Consider the following 14,783-nt stretch of genomic DNA (forward strand, 5'->3'; position numbering starts at 1 on the left):
ATTTTGTAAATATTGCAGAAATGAATTCAAGCAATGCCATAAACAGAAGCAGAACAGAAATTAATCAAATAAAAAAAATGCAATCAATGAGATCGAAGTAGCAAAAGAGAGGGTCCAAAAGTACACAAACCAAGACTGCAAAAGAAAGCACAAAACAGCCCTCAAGACTGGAACAATGGAGAATCCTTTAATGCAACGACCCTGACACGGGCTGTGTTTCGGCGCAAAAGAACGCCTGCCACTGCATTAAAGGATTCTCCATTGTTCCAGTCTTGAGGGCTCTTTTGAGCTTTCTTTTGCTATGAATGAGATCCAGAAATGTGGGAGTTACCTTTTGAAACATACTCTTAAACTCCAAAAAGCAAGGTAGGAATAATTTACAAAGAAATTCTTCAATAGAGCCTGAGCAAGCAGCTTCCTTCAGCAACCAGCGGGTCAATTTTCAGTGCCAGCATTTAAAGTAATTTCTATATTCAGTGGTAATGAACTATACAGATAGTCTGGTGATTGCCACAGCCGCCACCAGTTTACTTCAGGTCTCCCACTCAGCAGGGCCTAAACACAAAGGACTAAATTCTATAAATGGCACCTAAAGAAAATCAGCACTGAAAAAATAGTGCTTAGCACTATTCTATAATTGGCATTTCAAGTTAGACACTATTTATAGATAGTGCTTAGCATCAAGAACCACGACTACATTTAGGCATGACCATTTACATCAACAACAGCTAAATTAGGCGTGGATTCCCTTTATTCTAGAACTAAGCATGTAAATTAAAGGAATGCCCCCCCCCCCGATCTACCCATGGCCAAGCCCCAGTGATAACAACCAATTATCATCACTAATTGGCAATAATTGTAATTTAGGCAGACTTCTTTTCAGGTGTATTCTAAAAAGAGGCATGTGTAAATTATAACACGCATAGCTAAAAAGGGGGGCACAGCCATGGGAGTAGTGTGGGTGTGTCGGGGTGTTACTCAAATTTCCACATGTTGTTATAGAATTTGGGGAAATGCACCTAAAGCGAGGTGCGTTACATAGAATAGCGCTAATCACTTTAATTGGAAGCATCTAGATTCTACAGAATTTGGTCCTCTGTGGATAGTGTCGAGCTTGTCGGAGAGATGTTTGGCCTGAGACTATCCATATACTGATGGAAAATCCACGGATAAGGAAATTATATGTTCATCAGTTGCTGATGAACATGAGTTTTTTTATTACTGGGCTCTAGGTTTCTAAGAAGATGGGTGTCTAAACATTGTCACTAATGAACTAAGGATATTTGTTAGGACTGTTTAAGGAGAAATACAAGGACAGAGAAAATGAAGGCAGATAAAGACCATGTGGCCTATCAAGTCTGCCCATCCATAATATCTAATATCCCTTCCTTTTCCTTAGCGATCCTACATGCTGGTCCTGTGCTTTCTTTAATTCTGACACACTCTTCACCTCCCTCCACTCCACTAGGAGGTCACTGCAGGAATCTGTCACCCTTTCCATAAACAAGTATTTCCTTAGATTATGTACGAGTCTGTACCCTTTAACCTTCATCCTATGTCTCCTCAATCCCGCACTTCCTTTCGACTGAGACACTCCTCCTGTGGATTTATGCCATGGAGCTACTTAAATGCCTCCTTCATATCTCCCCTCTCTCACCTTCCTGCCACAGCATACATATTAAGATCAAGTCTGACCCTATTTGCATTATGATGATGCACCATTGATCATTTAAGTAGCTGCCCTCTGGACTAACTTTAGTTACAGTTGTGGTTAAGAGTGTCAGAATATGAATGAGAATATGGGATTGGGTGGGATCCATGCAAAAATGCTGAACAGAGAGATGGCATCCAACTTGGAGAATAATGTATGCGCACAGATTCTTTTAGAGACAATCATGGCAAATGGCTTACAAGTTAAATTTGTACTATTTAATGTTCCGGGAATGCAAACCACAAATAAAAGAACAAAAATATTCCAGGAATAACACGTATAGAATGTTTGTACGTTTGGGAAGCTTGCCAGGTGCCCTTGGCCTGGATTGGCCGCTGTCGTGGACAGGATACTGGGCTCAATGGACCCTTGGTCTTTTCCCAGTGTGGCATTACTTATGTACTTATGAATTGGGTAAAATGTTGATATATATTCAATCAGAGAAACTCATTTGGGTGAAAGAGATAAACAGAAATTGCAGTGTGCTTGGACTGGAGACTCATTCCATTCTTTCAGCAAATCAAATAGTGCCAGGGTAGTAATCATACTTCATAAAGGTATGGAGGGACAGCAGAAATACAGCTAGAGGGTTACACTATATGCATTGTTAAAGTCTATTCCACAAACAAGGGCCAGATTTTATACAGAATTTATTTCATCAAGTTATGATGTGGACAAGGGAACCAATACTATGGGGGGGGGGGGGGGGGGAGGGTTAATTCAGTTTATAGATGAGGGTCTGAATAGGTTGGGAGTGTTTCTCTTATAGATGTCTAGAGGGCTCATCACCTAGTAGAAAAAAATACACATTACTCACAGCCCTCACAATACACATTCCCGAATAAATTATTTTCTAATCTGTTTCTCATCGTATGAGGCTATTGTAAATTGTCACGTTGGTCATATTGTCTGGTCGGATCATGCAACTATAATTCTGACCTTAAAAAGTGGGAGGGATTGGGAGAAGGGTTATAAAATCTGGAGAGTCAATAAATCATTTTTGACTGATCTGCAGTTTACAACAGAACTGACTAAGATGATTAGAGTATATTGTATGGAATAACACAGGAGAAATGAAAGAGGAAACAGTGTGGGAAGCGCTGAACGCAGTTACACAGAGCAAAGGCCCTGTTTATTAAGCAGCGCTAAGGACGACACATTAGTGTTTTCAGCGCGCACTGATTAGCACATGCTGAACGCTAAGTAACCCATAGGAATATATGGGCGACTCTAGCGTTTAGCAAGTGCTAAAAACACCAAGACTTAGTAAACAGGGCCCCAAGTACGTAATATTTAGATCTAGAAAAAGAAGAAATTAAGTAAACTATAGAGGGAGATGAACAGATTGAGAGCCTTCATAAAATGAATCAATCCAAGGAATTCACTAATAAAATTCAGAAACGGTGAGCACAAACAAAAACTTTCTCAATGAAGAGTATATAGTAAAACATGACAGTAACGCTATACTACGGGACGGACTTTCCTTTTTAAGACATTCCAAGAACATAAGACCTTTGAAGTCACAATGATGAAATATTTTGACACCCACCAGAGAGGACTTAACAAAGATCTGGGTTTTCCAGCCCATTATAAACCATAACATTCAACTTCTTTGTCACCCTTTTATCAGCCATCCATCTCCCCCTGTTTCTCACCTTACTCACCCCATCCTCGTCCTGTGAGACTGTCACTGAAATGCTTTTATGTTTCACTTATATATTCTGATATTTGTCAACATTTGCTTATTTCTGATCTGAACAAGAAGGATTACCTTTGAAAGTTAATAAAAAACTGTATTAAATTAGTCCAATAAAAAAGGTATCATCTTATTTTCTTGTCTATGTTTTATTACTTTTAAAAGTGGACTAACATGGCTATTATCCCACTTTACTCAAGTTTGTCCAAATTCAATTTGGGGAAGTGTTTTAGATGCTTATGCTGAGCTAGAATATAGATCATTTATGAAGTACAGCATGAAATAAAGCTACAACGTAGTAAATTTAAAACAAATCAAAGAAAATATTTCTTCGGTCAACGTGTAACTGGAATTCATTGCCAGAGAATATAGTAAAAGCAGTTAGCTTAGCGGAGTTTAGAAAAGGTTTGAATAGCTTCCTAAAAGAAAAATCCATAAACCATTATTAAGATGGACTTGGGGAAAATGATGCTGGACTTGATGGACCTTCAGTTTGTCCTGGTATGGCAACGCTTATGTTATGTTCTTATGTAAATCCAGAAGATGTGATTTAAAAAACAAAAAAGTCACCCCTTTTCCCATGTGGCCCTTTGGTAGAGGTTGGGAACTACAATCCAGCTAGTCTGACCTCTCTGATGAGTAAATTAATGGAATCATAGTTTCTGGAATTCAATGGATTGCAAAACTCGAGATAGGCAGGTCTTGTCAGACGAATCTGATTAATTTCTTTGACTGGGTGACCAAAGTGTTAGATCAAGGGAGAGTGCTAGATGTGATGTACTTAGATTTCAGCAAAGGCTTTGACATGGTTTATGTGACCCTGAAAAACATACCACAGGTTTGCAGTCCACTAATGGCTTTATTATGTTCATGCCCGCTCCCTTTACTAATTATACTCGTTTTGCTTTCAGCAGGGATGATAATTTATGGCTGTATAAAGTGGGTGCCTTTATATATATAAATATAATTTTCCGTAACTATATTCTTTGTCCTTTAATTAATTTATTTGTAACATTTGTATCCCGCATTTTCCCACATATTAGCAGGCTCAATTTGGCTTACAAAATACCGTCATGGTGGATGTCAATTACGGCAGGTATTAAACAAATACAAAAATTAAGGGTCAGGTAGACAGAGGTAAATGGATACATTAAGGACATGGAGTTTAAATTCTAAAATTCATTACAATGTATTTAAAGATCCTGTAAAGGGTTGAGGTAATTAGTTGGAATCAAGAAGGTAGGCTTTGCGGAACAGGTAAGTCTTTAAAGTTCGTTTAAAGTCTTGATGGGTGGGCATTATTTTAACGCTCTTTAGTAATGCATTCCACATTCGCGTACTGAAGTATGAAAAACTTGATGCGTAGGTTGACTTGTATCTAAGTCCAACGCAGCTTGAATAATGAAGGTTCAGATAGGTATGTGAGGAACTGATTTGGTTTCTTGCTGGAAGATCTATTAAATCAATCATATATCCTGGGGCCTCACCGTAGATAATCTTGTGAACTAGAGAGCAAATTTTGAAAGTTATGCGATCCCTGATAGGGAGCCAGTGTAGTTTCAATCGAAGTGGTGTAGCATTATCAAACCGTTGTTTGTTGAATATCATTCTCGCAGCTGTGTTTTGGGCTGTCTGTAGTTTTTTCATGATTTGTTCTTTACAACCCGCATATATTCCATTACAGTAATCTGTGTGGCTCAATACCATTGATTGTGTCAGGTTACGGAATACATCCCTTGGAAAGTAAGGTCGCAATCGCTTAAGTTGCCACACCGAATAAAACATCTTCTTTATAGTGGCGTTAACGTGGCTCTCTAGTGTCAGGTGACTGTCAATAATGATGCCTAAGATTTTTAGGTTATCAGAAATAGGGAGAGAATAAGTAGGAGTGTTTAGGGTTGCAGGCTTGTAGTTCTTGTATGGGGATGAGATGATAAGACAATGTGTTTTTTTCGGTGTTTAATTTTAGCTGAAATGAATTAGCCCATGAATCCATGATGGTCAAGCAACAAGCGATGTCAGAGGAGATTTCCGAGAGGTCATTGCTGAAGGGAATAAAAATTGTGGCATCAACAGCATAAATGAACGATTGGAAGTTCTGTTTAGATAAAAAGTTGGCCAATGGTGACATCATTATATTGAATAGGATAGGCGATAATGGAGAACCTTGCTACTATAAATCCCTCTGGGTCCTATATTTGTTTATGAATTTCAAAGGTTCTTTTATGTATCAGTACTGCCAGTCCTTGTGGACAGTTATATAGAGAGAGAAGCCTGGATCGCTTACCCAATCTCTTGGAGTTTCTAATGTTCACTTTTGCTTAAATTTAATTTTATTGGAGTAAGTACATTTATTTTAAAGATTTCTAGTAGAAGTACACTAAAACCTAACATGGTCATGTTTTACCTGCATCATGGGGCAAATAAAAGCACTCTAAAAACAGTACAGACAACATTAAAAATAAAAATTACATAAACATTATCAAATTAAGAGCATATATAAAATAAATTTAAAACATCTAAATCCATCCAAATCAAAGTTTAACACATAACATTGTAACAGTGTCACATATTATCTTGTAAATTATAGACCTCATTACAAATGGTCCAACAACAGTGAACAAAACGGTACAGATAATTAGAACCTGGAACTGTCACAAAAGGTGCATGGATTTCAATGTATAAATAGACAGACAGCACAAAATATAGCTGCCAGACTCATCTTTGGAAAAACATGCTTCGGAAGCGCGAAATCCCTCCTAAGAAGCTTACATTGGCTTCCTATTAACGCTCGCATAACTTTCAAAATATGCACAATAGTCCACAGAATCATCTATGGACTCGCACCAGACTACATTACGGAACTTATCGATCTACCATTAAGAAATGTGAAGAGAACAGCAAGAACCTACCTAACGCTTCACTACCCCAATCGTAAAATTATAAAATACAAATCTTCACATGCCGCCAGCCTCTCATTTATAGGCACACAACTTTGGAACTCACTACCCAAAGACCTGAAACTCGAGAAAACTACCTACAATTCAGAAAAAACCTGAAAACGCATCTTTTCAAGAAGTCTTTCCCACCTGGATCTGCATCACGAAAAGTTCAGAAATGGAAAACAATAATATTAACCTCTCTCACAATATGCTAATATATCACCCTAAGCATCTATTGTACTTCTGTATTATGTACTAAATTTTGTAACCGCCTTTTTAGCAATATGTAAGCCACATTGAACCTGCCATATGGTGTGAAAATGTGGGATACAAATGCAATAAATAAATAAATACATGTTTTTATAATTTGTTTTACATATACTGTGAATTTGATATTTATGTAATTTTTATTTTTGGTTTTGTCCATTCTAGGGGGTTCTTTCACTAAGCTGTGCTAGTAAGTGGTCTGCAGTATGACTAGCGTGTTGGTTTTCAGTGTGCCGAGGCCACTTTTAGCATGGCAGTAAAATGGCGCATTTTCTATTTCCCACGTTAACGACCAATTAGTGTGTGGCCATTAGCGTGTGAGCCTCGACTGCCAGCTATTTACTAGGCGGTAAGGGCTCATGCGCTACGCATGTGCTAATCAGTACGATGTAATGCAGCTACACTAACTGATTAACGCTGGCCAAGCCTACTCTCTGCCCCCAGCACTAAAAAATATTTATTTTTCAGCATGTGGGAAGCATGTGCTGATCCGAAAACTACTGCAGGACACCTAAGCGTGCCCCCCAGTAGTGGATTTTAAGCTGTGGTAAGCACGCATTATTTTTCTTAGAGTGCCTTTATCTGTCTTTGATGGAGGTGGCCGAAATATGGCCATGTTGGGTTTTAGTGCAATTCTTTTTTAATTAAAATAGAATTTTGGTTTGTCAATAGGACTTTCTTTATTTTTCTGTGTTTTGTACGAGATACTTGGCTTCTCATATTTGGTTTAAAAGATTTCTGTGCAGCCTTCCTGAACCTCAGTATGTACAAGGTAGTACAGAAAATTCCACATCCAACTAAAAAATTACAGTCCGCAAAACTAATTGTAAAAACCAACAATATAGAAACACCAAATAAAATACAGACACAGCCAGGATAATGCAGACATGCCTCCTGGTGTCCTCCAATGGCTGCTATCACTCAATTCTGCCCTCTCTAGCACAAAGTTTATCATACATTCTTGCTGGCCATGTGCTGAGTTTCCCACTCTGATCATTACACCTGCTCTCTCTTTAGTCTACTTCCATGGGACTGAGGGCCAGATGCATCAACCAAATGTAAAAAAATCTAAAAAGTTAAAGTCCTTAACGAATTTGAAAAAACGAAGAATGCACCATAAAGAAAAGTCGCTTTTTTTCGGAACGGTATTGAAAAGTACAATGTATCAAAGATTCGTTAAACTAGTGGATTTCCCGTCAGTAATCGGCCCCTAAAGCATGCGCAGAGCAGCCAAGCATTATGCTGGCTGCTCTGCGCATGCCACAAACGTCAAAACAACAACAACAACAAAAACAACACAAACACGTGGCTCCCAAAATCAAAACAAAAATTGAAAAAGGATCGGGAGGGGGCAAAGGCGCTCGTCAGGAGCGTCCTGTATGGACTGCCTTGCCCCCCCCCCCCCCCCCGCCTGAGGTCCCCGCTGCTCCCCACTTCCCCCTGCACAAAAACTCAAAATTTTAGCAGCCCCGGCCCCCTCCCTTCCTTCCTCTGTATTCTCCCACAGCTCCGCCTCCCGCAGGGTCTCTAATTACAGACCGGTTGCCTCAATTCCTCTACTTGTCAAAGTGACTGTAGGAATAATTGCACATCAACTTATGGAGTACCTTCATACCTTCTTCATTTTACATAATCTCAATCCGTACTAACCACTCTCATGGCAAATTTCAGAAAAGAATTGAGTATAGGCAGAAAAATAATAATTCTTCAATTCGACATGTCAAGTGCTTTCAACGTAGTCAACCATAACACATTTTTATACTTATAGATCTATTCGGGATCTGTGGTAAGGTCTTACATTGGTTCAATGGTTTCTTAAAGTCCAGAAGCTATCAAGTAAAACAACCTGGTCACTTATCTTTGCCATGGTCACCCAACTGCGGTGTTCCTCAGAGTTCACCATTTTCACCCATATTATTCAATGTCACGATAACTCCTTTGGGTACTATACTTGAAGAAAATGGTTTTAACACCTTCATGTATGCTGATGATGTCACAATTCATATTCCTTTTGCGAACTTACAAGAGATCTTATCTACTATTAAATCAGCCCTAGAGGAGTGGCCTAATGATTAGTGCAGCAGGTTGCAGACCTGGGGAACCAGGTTCGATTCCCACTGCTGCCAAACGGTCGGCAGTAGGGTTAAGGTCCTGGGGATCCAGGTTCAATTCTCTCTGCAGCTCCGTGTGACCCTGGGCAAGTCACTTAGGGGATCTTTTACTAAGCCGCGTAAGCGTCTATGTGCTCCAAAATGGAGTTACCGCTTGATAACTGCGTGGCTCTTGCAGTAATTTCGTTTTTGGCACGCGTCCGATACACAGGTCTGAAAATTATTTTTTATTTTTGGACGAGCGTAACGGATGCGTGTCAAGTGGCATTTGATGCGCGTAGGTCATTACCGCCCGGATTCTTTACCGCTAGAGGGCTGGCGGTAAGGTCTCAGACCCAAAATGGACGCGAAGCAATTTTGATTTTGCTGCATGTCCATTTGCAGCAAAAAAAAAAAAAGGCCTTTTTCACAGGCACGCTGAAAAATGGATTGGTGCATGCCCAAAACCCACGCCTTCACTACCACAAGCCATTTTTCAGCATGCCTTTGTAAAAGGACCCCTCAGCCCTCCACTGCCCTAGGTACAATATACTTAGATTGTGAGCCCATCAGGGACAGTGCAAATACCTGAATAGTTATATAAGTAAACCACCTTGATTTGTGCTTAAAAAAAAAAGGCGGTATATCAAAAATTGATAAACTAAACTCAATGGAATCCGGGGCAGCTGATTTTAAATTGAAACTTAATAGAGATAAACCTAAATTCTTTATATTAACAATCATTTTTATCCCACACTTTATAGTAATTTCATTATTAACAATATAACATACCCACTAGATACAACAATGAAAAGGTGAAATTAGATCTTACCTGCTAATTTTCTTTCCTCTAGACCCTCCAGACCGGTCAAGACGCGTGGGTTATGTCCTCCTACCAGCAGAGGGAGATTGAGAAAACACTAAGCTTTTGAAGCCTGTATATATAACCTGTGCAGAACCTCCACTAGCCAGTATACCCATCAAAGCAGAGAAACAAAAACACTAACAACAACTAGCGACCCTGTACGTGGTAACAACAAACTGCACAAAACAAGAAACATCTTCCGTTTGTTCTTACGGAAACTTGTTCCTTTGCAGTTGATAAAACAGTTGTGCTTCTACAGGTGGACTACCAAAGAAGAGCCCCACCTGCACCAGACTCCTATCACAAAACAGTGATAAAATAGAGCCTGCAATTATAGAAACAACAATCTACAGCTGCCAAGAATTATCCAACAAACAGAACACACCTCCTGGCCTCCAATACAGACAGGGCGGGCCCTTGACCAGTCTGGAGGGTCTAGAGGAAAGAAAATTAGCAGGTAAGATCTAATTTCACCTACCTCAGCGACCCTCCAGACCGGTCAAGACGCGTGGGACGTACCAGAGCAGTAACTAACTTATGGGAGGGACCTACTAAGTCCAGAGGTCAAAACTGCTGCCCCAAAGCGCGCCTCATCCTTTGCATGCACATCAATCCTATAATGCTTCACAAAGGAATGCAACGAAGACCAAACCGCAGCCCGACAAATGTCTACCGGAGGAATCATACTGTTCTCCGCCCACGAGGCTGCCATTCCCCTAGTGGAATGAGCGGACAAGCCCCTAGGCACAACACGGCCCTTCACCAAGTAAGCAGATGCAATCGCCTCCTTTAACCACCATGCTATGGTCACCTTAGAAGCCGCTGCACCCTTCTTTGGGCCACCATGAAGGACAAACAAACGGTCAGAGGCTCTGAATTCCTGAGTTCTAGAGAGATAACGCAAAACTCTCCGGACATCCAGCTTGGCAAGCCGACGCTGCTCCAAATCTCCAGCCATATCACCCAACACTGGCAAAGAGATGACCTGATTAACATGGAACTCAGAAACCACCTTGGCCAAAAAGGAAGGCACCGTCCGCAACGAAACCTTTTCCTTAGAGAAAGACAAAAAGGGCTCCCTACAAGACAAAGCCTGAAGCTCTGAAACCCTCCGTGCTGAAGTGATCGCCACCAAAAAGACCGTCTTCAAAGATAAATCCTTACAAGAAGCCGATACCAAGGGCTCAAACAGAGGCCTAATCAAAGCATCCAAAACGAGATTCAAATCCCACGGAGGCACCATCCGCCGCTGAGGCGGATGCAGTAACTTAACACCCTTCAAAAAACGCACTACCTCAGGCACAGAAGCTAAAGACTTTCCGTGAAGCTTCCTACGAAAACATGACAAAGCTGCCACCTGAACCTTCAGTGTGGACAAGGCCAGTCCCCTATCAAAGCCATCTTGCAAAAATTCCAAAACTTCCACCACCAAAGAGCGAAACGGCCGCACTCGATGTTCTTCACACCAGTGCTCAAAAATTCTCCAAACCCGGACGTACGCCAAAGAAGTGGATCGTCTACAGGAACTCAACATCGTCGCAATGACTCTGGCCGAAAACCCCTTCTTCTTCAACCTGTGCCGCTCAAGAGCCAAGCCGTAAGCGAGAACCGAGCCGGATCCGGCATGAGTATCGGACCTTGACACAGAACTGGACCCAACAAGGGCAGGGGTTCCGCCACTGCCAACCGCACCAGGTCTCCGTACCACGGTCGACGCGGCCAATCCGGAGCCACCAGAATCACCCGACCGGAGTGATGCTCGATGCGCTGAATTACTCGATCGACTAACGGCCACGGAGGAAACACATACAGCAACTCCCGGGGCCAAGGCAACAGAAGAACGTCGATTCCCTCCGCTCGAGGGTCTCTCCAGCGACTGAAAAATCTCTGAACTTGCGCATTGCGAGCCGTTGCCATAAGATCTATCACCAGAAGTCCCCAGACCGACACAATTCGCTGGAACACTGGCCGAAGAAGAGACCACTCTCCTGGGTCTAGAGTATACCTGCTGAGATAATCTGCATCTATGTTGTCTACCCCGGCCACATGCGCTGCCGAAAGAGCCTGAAGATGAGTTTCCGCCCAGTGACACAACTGCGCCGCCTCCTCTGCGACCGCAAGGCTCTTCGTCCCCCCTTGACGGTTGACATATGCTACTGCTGTGGCATTGTTGCAGAGCACTCGGAGTGCCTTGTGGCGAACCACCGACTGAAAGGCCTGGAGCGCCAACCGAATGGCCCGAGTTTCCAGCCGGTTGATGGACCACTCTGCTTCTGCCCGAGACCACCGGCCTTGAGCTACCTGACCGAGACAATGTGCCCCCCAGCCTTTCAGACTGGCATGTGTGACCATTACCAGCCACTGTGGGGACTCCAACGGCATTCCTTTCCCCAGATTGCGCAGGTTGAGCCACCAGCGGAGACTGAGACGAGGGACCACCGACAGCGGAAGACGCATCTCCAAACCCTGCAACAGAGGGGACCAACGACTGAGCAGAGCTGACTGCAACTGATGCATGTGCGCCCTGGCCCATGGAACTACTTCTATGGTCGCTGCCATCAGACCCAGGACCTGGAGGTAAGCACGAGCCGTCGGCGCCTTCTCTGCAAGGAACCGACGAATCTGACCCTGCAACTTGGAAATCCATGACGCCGGTAAGACCACACGCCCGTTCCGGGTATCGAAAAGAACCCCCAGATACTCCAGCGATTGAGACGGAACCAGATGACTCTTGCGGAAGTTCACTACCCAGCCTAGGGACTGAAGAAATTGGACCACATGAGCCGTCGCCACCTCGCTCTCCAACCGGGACTTGGCCCGAATCAACCAATCGTCCAGATACGGGCGTACCAAAATGCCCCTTCTCTGCAGCTCCGCCGCCATGACCACCATAACCTTGGAAAAGGTACGGGGAGCTGTGGCCAGGCCAAAGGGCAGGGCACAAAACTGAAAATGCCTCCCTAAGACCGCAAAGCGAAGAAAACGCTGATGAGCCGCACGAATCGGGATGTGAAGATAAGCTTCCGTCAAATCCAGGGAAGTGAGAAACTCTCCTTTCCGAACCGCAACAATGACCGACCGCAACGTCTCCATCCGGAAAGAGGGCACCTTGAGAGCCGCATTGACCCTTTTGAGATCTAAAATGGGACGAAAAGCGTCCTCTTTCTTGGGGACCACAAAATAGATCGAATAGCACCCTGAGCGTTGCTGATCTGCAGGAACAGGAACCACTGCTCCCAACGCGAGCAGCCGCCGCAGAGTGTCTCTCACTGCCAACCTCTTGATCTGATACCGACAGGAAGATTCCAGAAACACTTCTGGAGGAGAACTTTCGAATTCCAGTGCATATCCGTCTCGAATGACCTCGAGAATCCACTGATCTGACGTGATTTGGGCCCAGCTCCGGTAAAACAAACTCAGCCGAGCTCCGACACGCACCAGAGCCTGAGCCCGCACACCTTCATTGGGAAATGCGTCCTGAATACTGACCTCCTGTGGAAAAGTCACGCCCTCCGCGACGACTCCCACGAAAGGACTGTGTGCGCTGGAAAAACCTACCCCTCGAAGACACACTCAATCTGCCCGGCCTATACCGCCGAGCCTCCTTAAACCGTCCCCGAGAGGAACTAGTCCTGGCACCTGCCTTGGACCGAAAATCTGGAAGCCGCGGAACCTTGGCATCACTAAGACCTTTCACTAACTTGTCCAAATCTTCTCCAAAGAGCATCGCTCCCTTAAATGGCAGAGAACACAACTTAGCCTTAGAAGCCGCATCCGCGACCCAACCTCGTAACCAGAGGGCCCTACGCACTCCCACAACCATAGCCATATTTTTGGCCAAAGCATGCAACAAATCATAAAGTGCATCAGACAAAAAGGAAGAACCCATTTCCAATTTGGTAATTCCTGACCCTCCAAAGGGCCAACTTCTACCGAATCATCCAGGAGCTTCTCAGCCCAACGAAAACACGCCCGAGCTACCAGACCCCCACAAACCGAGGCCTGCAGGGCTAGAGCCGACAAATCAAAACTACGCTTGAGAAAAGATTCCAACCTCCTATCCTGAGGATAACGGAGGGCCGTTCCTCCATCAACCGGGATAGCCGTAGCTTTAGTTTCTGCCGTTACCACTGCATCTACAGTGGGAGGCTTAAAGGAATCCCTATCCTCCTGAGGGAGGGGATAAAGCCTCGCCATTGCCTTGGCCACCTTACACGGCGAATCCGGTGAATTCCATTCCTGCAAAATCATCTCCCGGAGATCCTTGTTCATAGGGAAGGATCGCGCCTTACGCTGAATGCCCTTCACCAACGGATCCTGGCCAGTTTCCCCCAAAGCCAACTCAGGATCAAACTTAAGGGTGGACGTCACCTGATCTATAAGTTCTGACAGCTCATCTCTATGGAAAATCCGCACTACTGACGGATCCTCTCCAGGAATCCAACAATCCTGCTCCTGAGGACCGTCAATTCCATCTGACTCCCCCAAATCACTAAACGCAGCTTCCGAAGCTACAGGAGAAAAACTCTCCTTGTCCTCTGACCACTCTAAACGCGGTCTCTTAGCCAAAACGGACACCGCCCCCTCTTCCACTTGGGGGGGTCCCGATCTCCAGGCCTGATACAGCGTCCAGACAAAATCTGGAGGAAAGCCCACCATTCCTGGACCGTCATTAGGCTCTTTTTGTGCCAAAATGGGGGCCGCAGGCCCAAAAACAGCTGTCTTCACGGGTCGTGCCGGACTCAAGATGGCGGCCGTTCCCGCCGAAACTGTTCCCACTGACATCGGCCCTGCCTGCGCTCCCGCTGACCCGGAGCCTCCCGACACCATCAGTCCCTCCGCGGTCAAATCAGGGGGAGCCGCATGGCGGCCGTTCCCGGCGAAACTGTTCCCGCTGACATCAGCCCTGCCTGCGCTCCCGCTGACCTGGAGCCTCCCGACACCATCGGTCCCTCCGCGGTCAAATCGGGGGGAGCCGCAACCACCTTTATAGGCTCCCTGCAAAGTTTACACGGAGCGCCCGGCACCTCTACCCCCCGCCGCAAGCACACGCGACATTGAAGAAGCTTGGCCGCCATCAACCACGAGGGACGGGAAAAAACTGTTCCACCAACGCGCCAAGCCAAAACTCTCTCACCCTGAACAAAGCACTAAAGAAAGTGCTCTCTCGTTCCAGCAAGGAAACGAAACTCCCGTTCGGTCCGCTGAAATA

General features: G+C 44.3%; 1 protein-coding gene across 6 annotated transcripts in view; it reads right to left on the reverse strand.

The window, feature by feature from the left end:
- Positions 1 to 14,783, reverse strand: part of NR2C2 (nuclear receptor subfamily 2 group C member 2) — a 102,665-nt gene that overhangs the window by 78,140 nt on the left and 9,742 nt on the right. The window lies entirely within an intron of this gene.

This window comes from Microcaecilia unicolor, chromosome 6, assembly GCF_901765095.1.
Source record: "Microcaecilia unicolor chromosome 6, aMicUni1.1, whole genome shotgun sequence".
Lineage (NCBI taxonomy): Eukaryota > Metazoa > Chordata > Amphibia > Gymnophiona > Siphonopidae > Microcaecilia > Microcaecilia unicolor.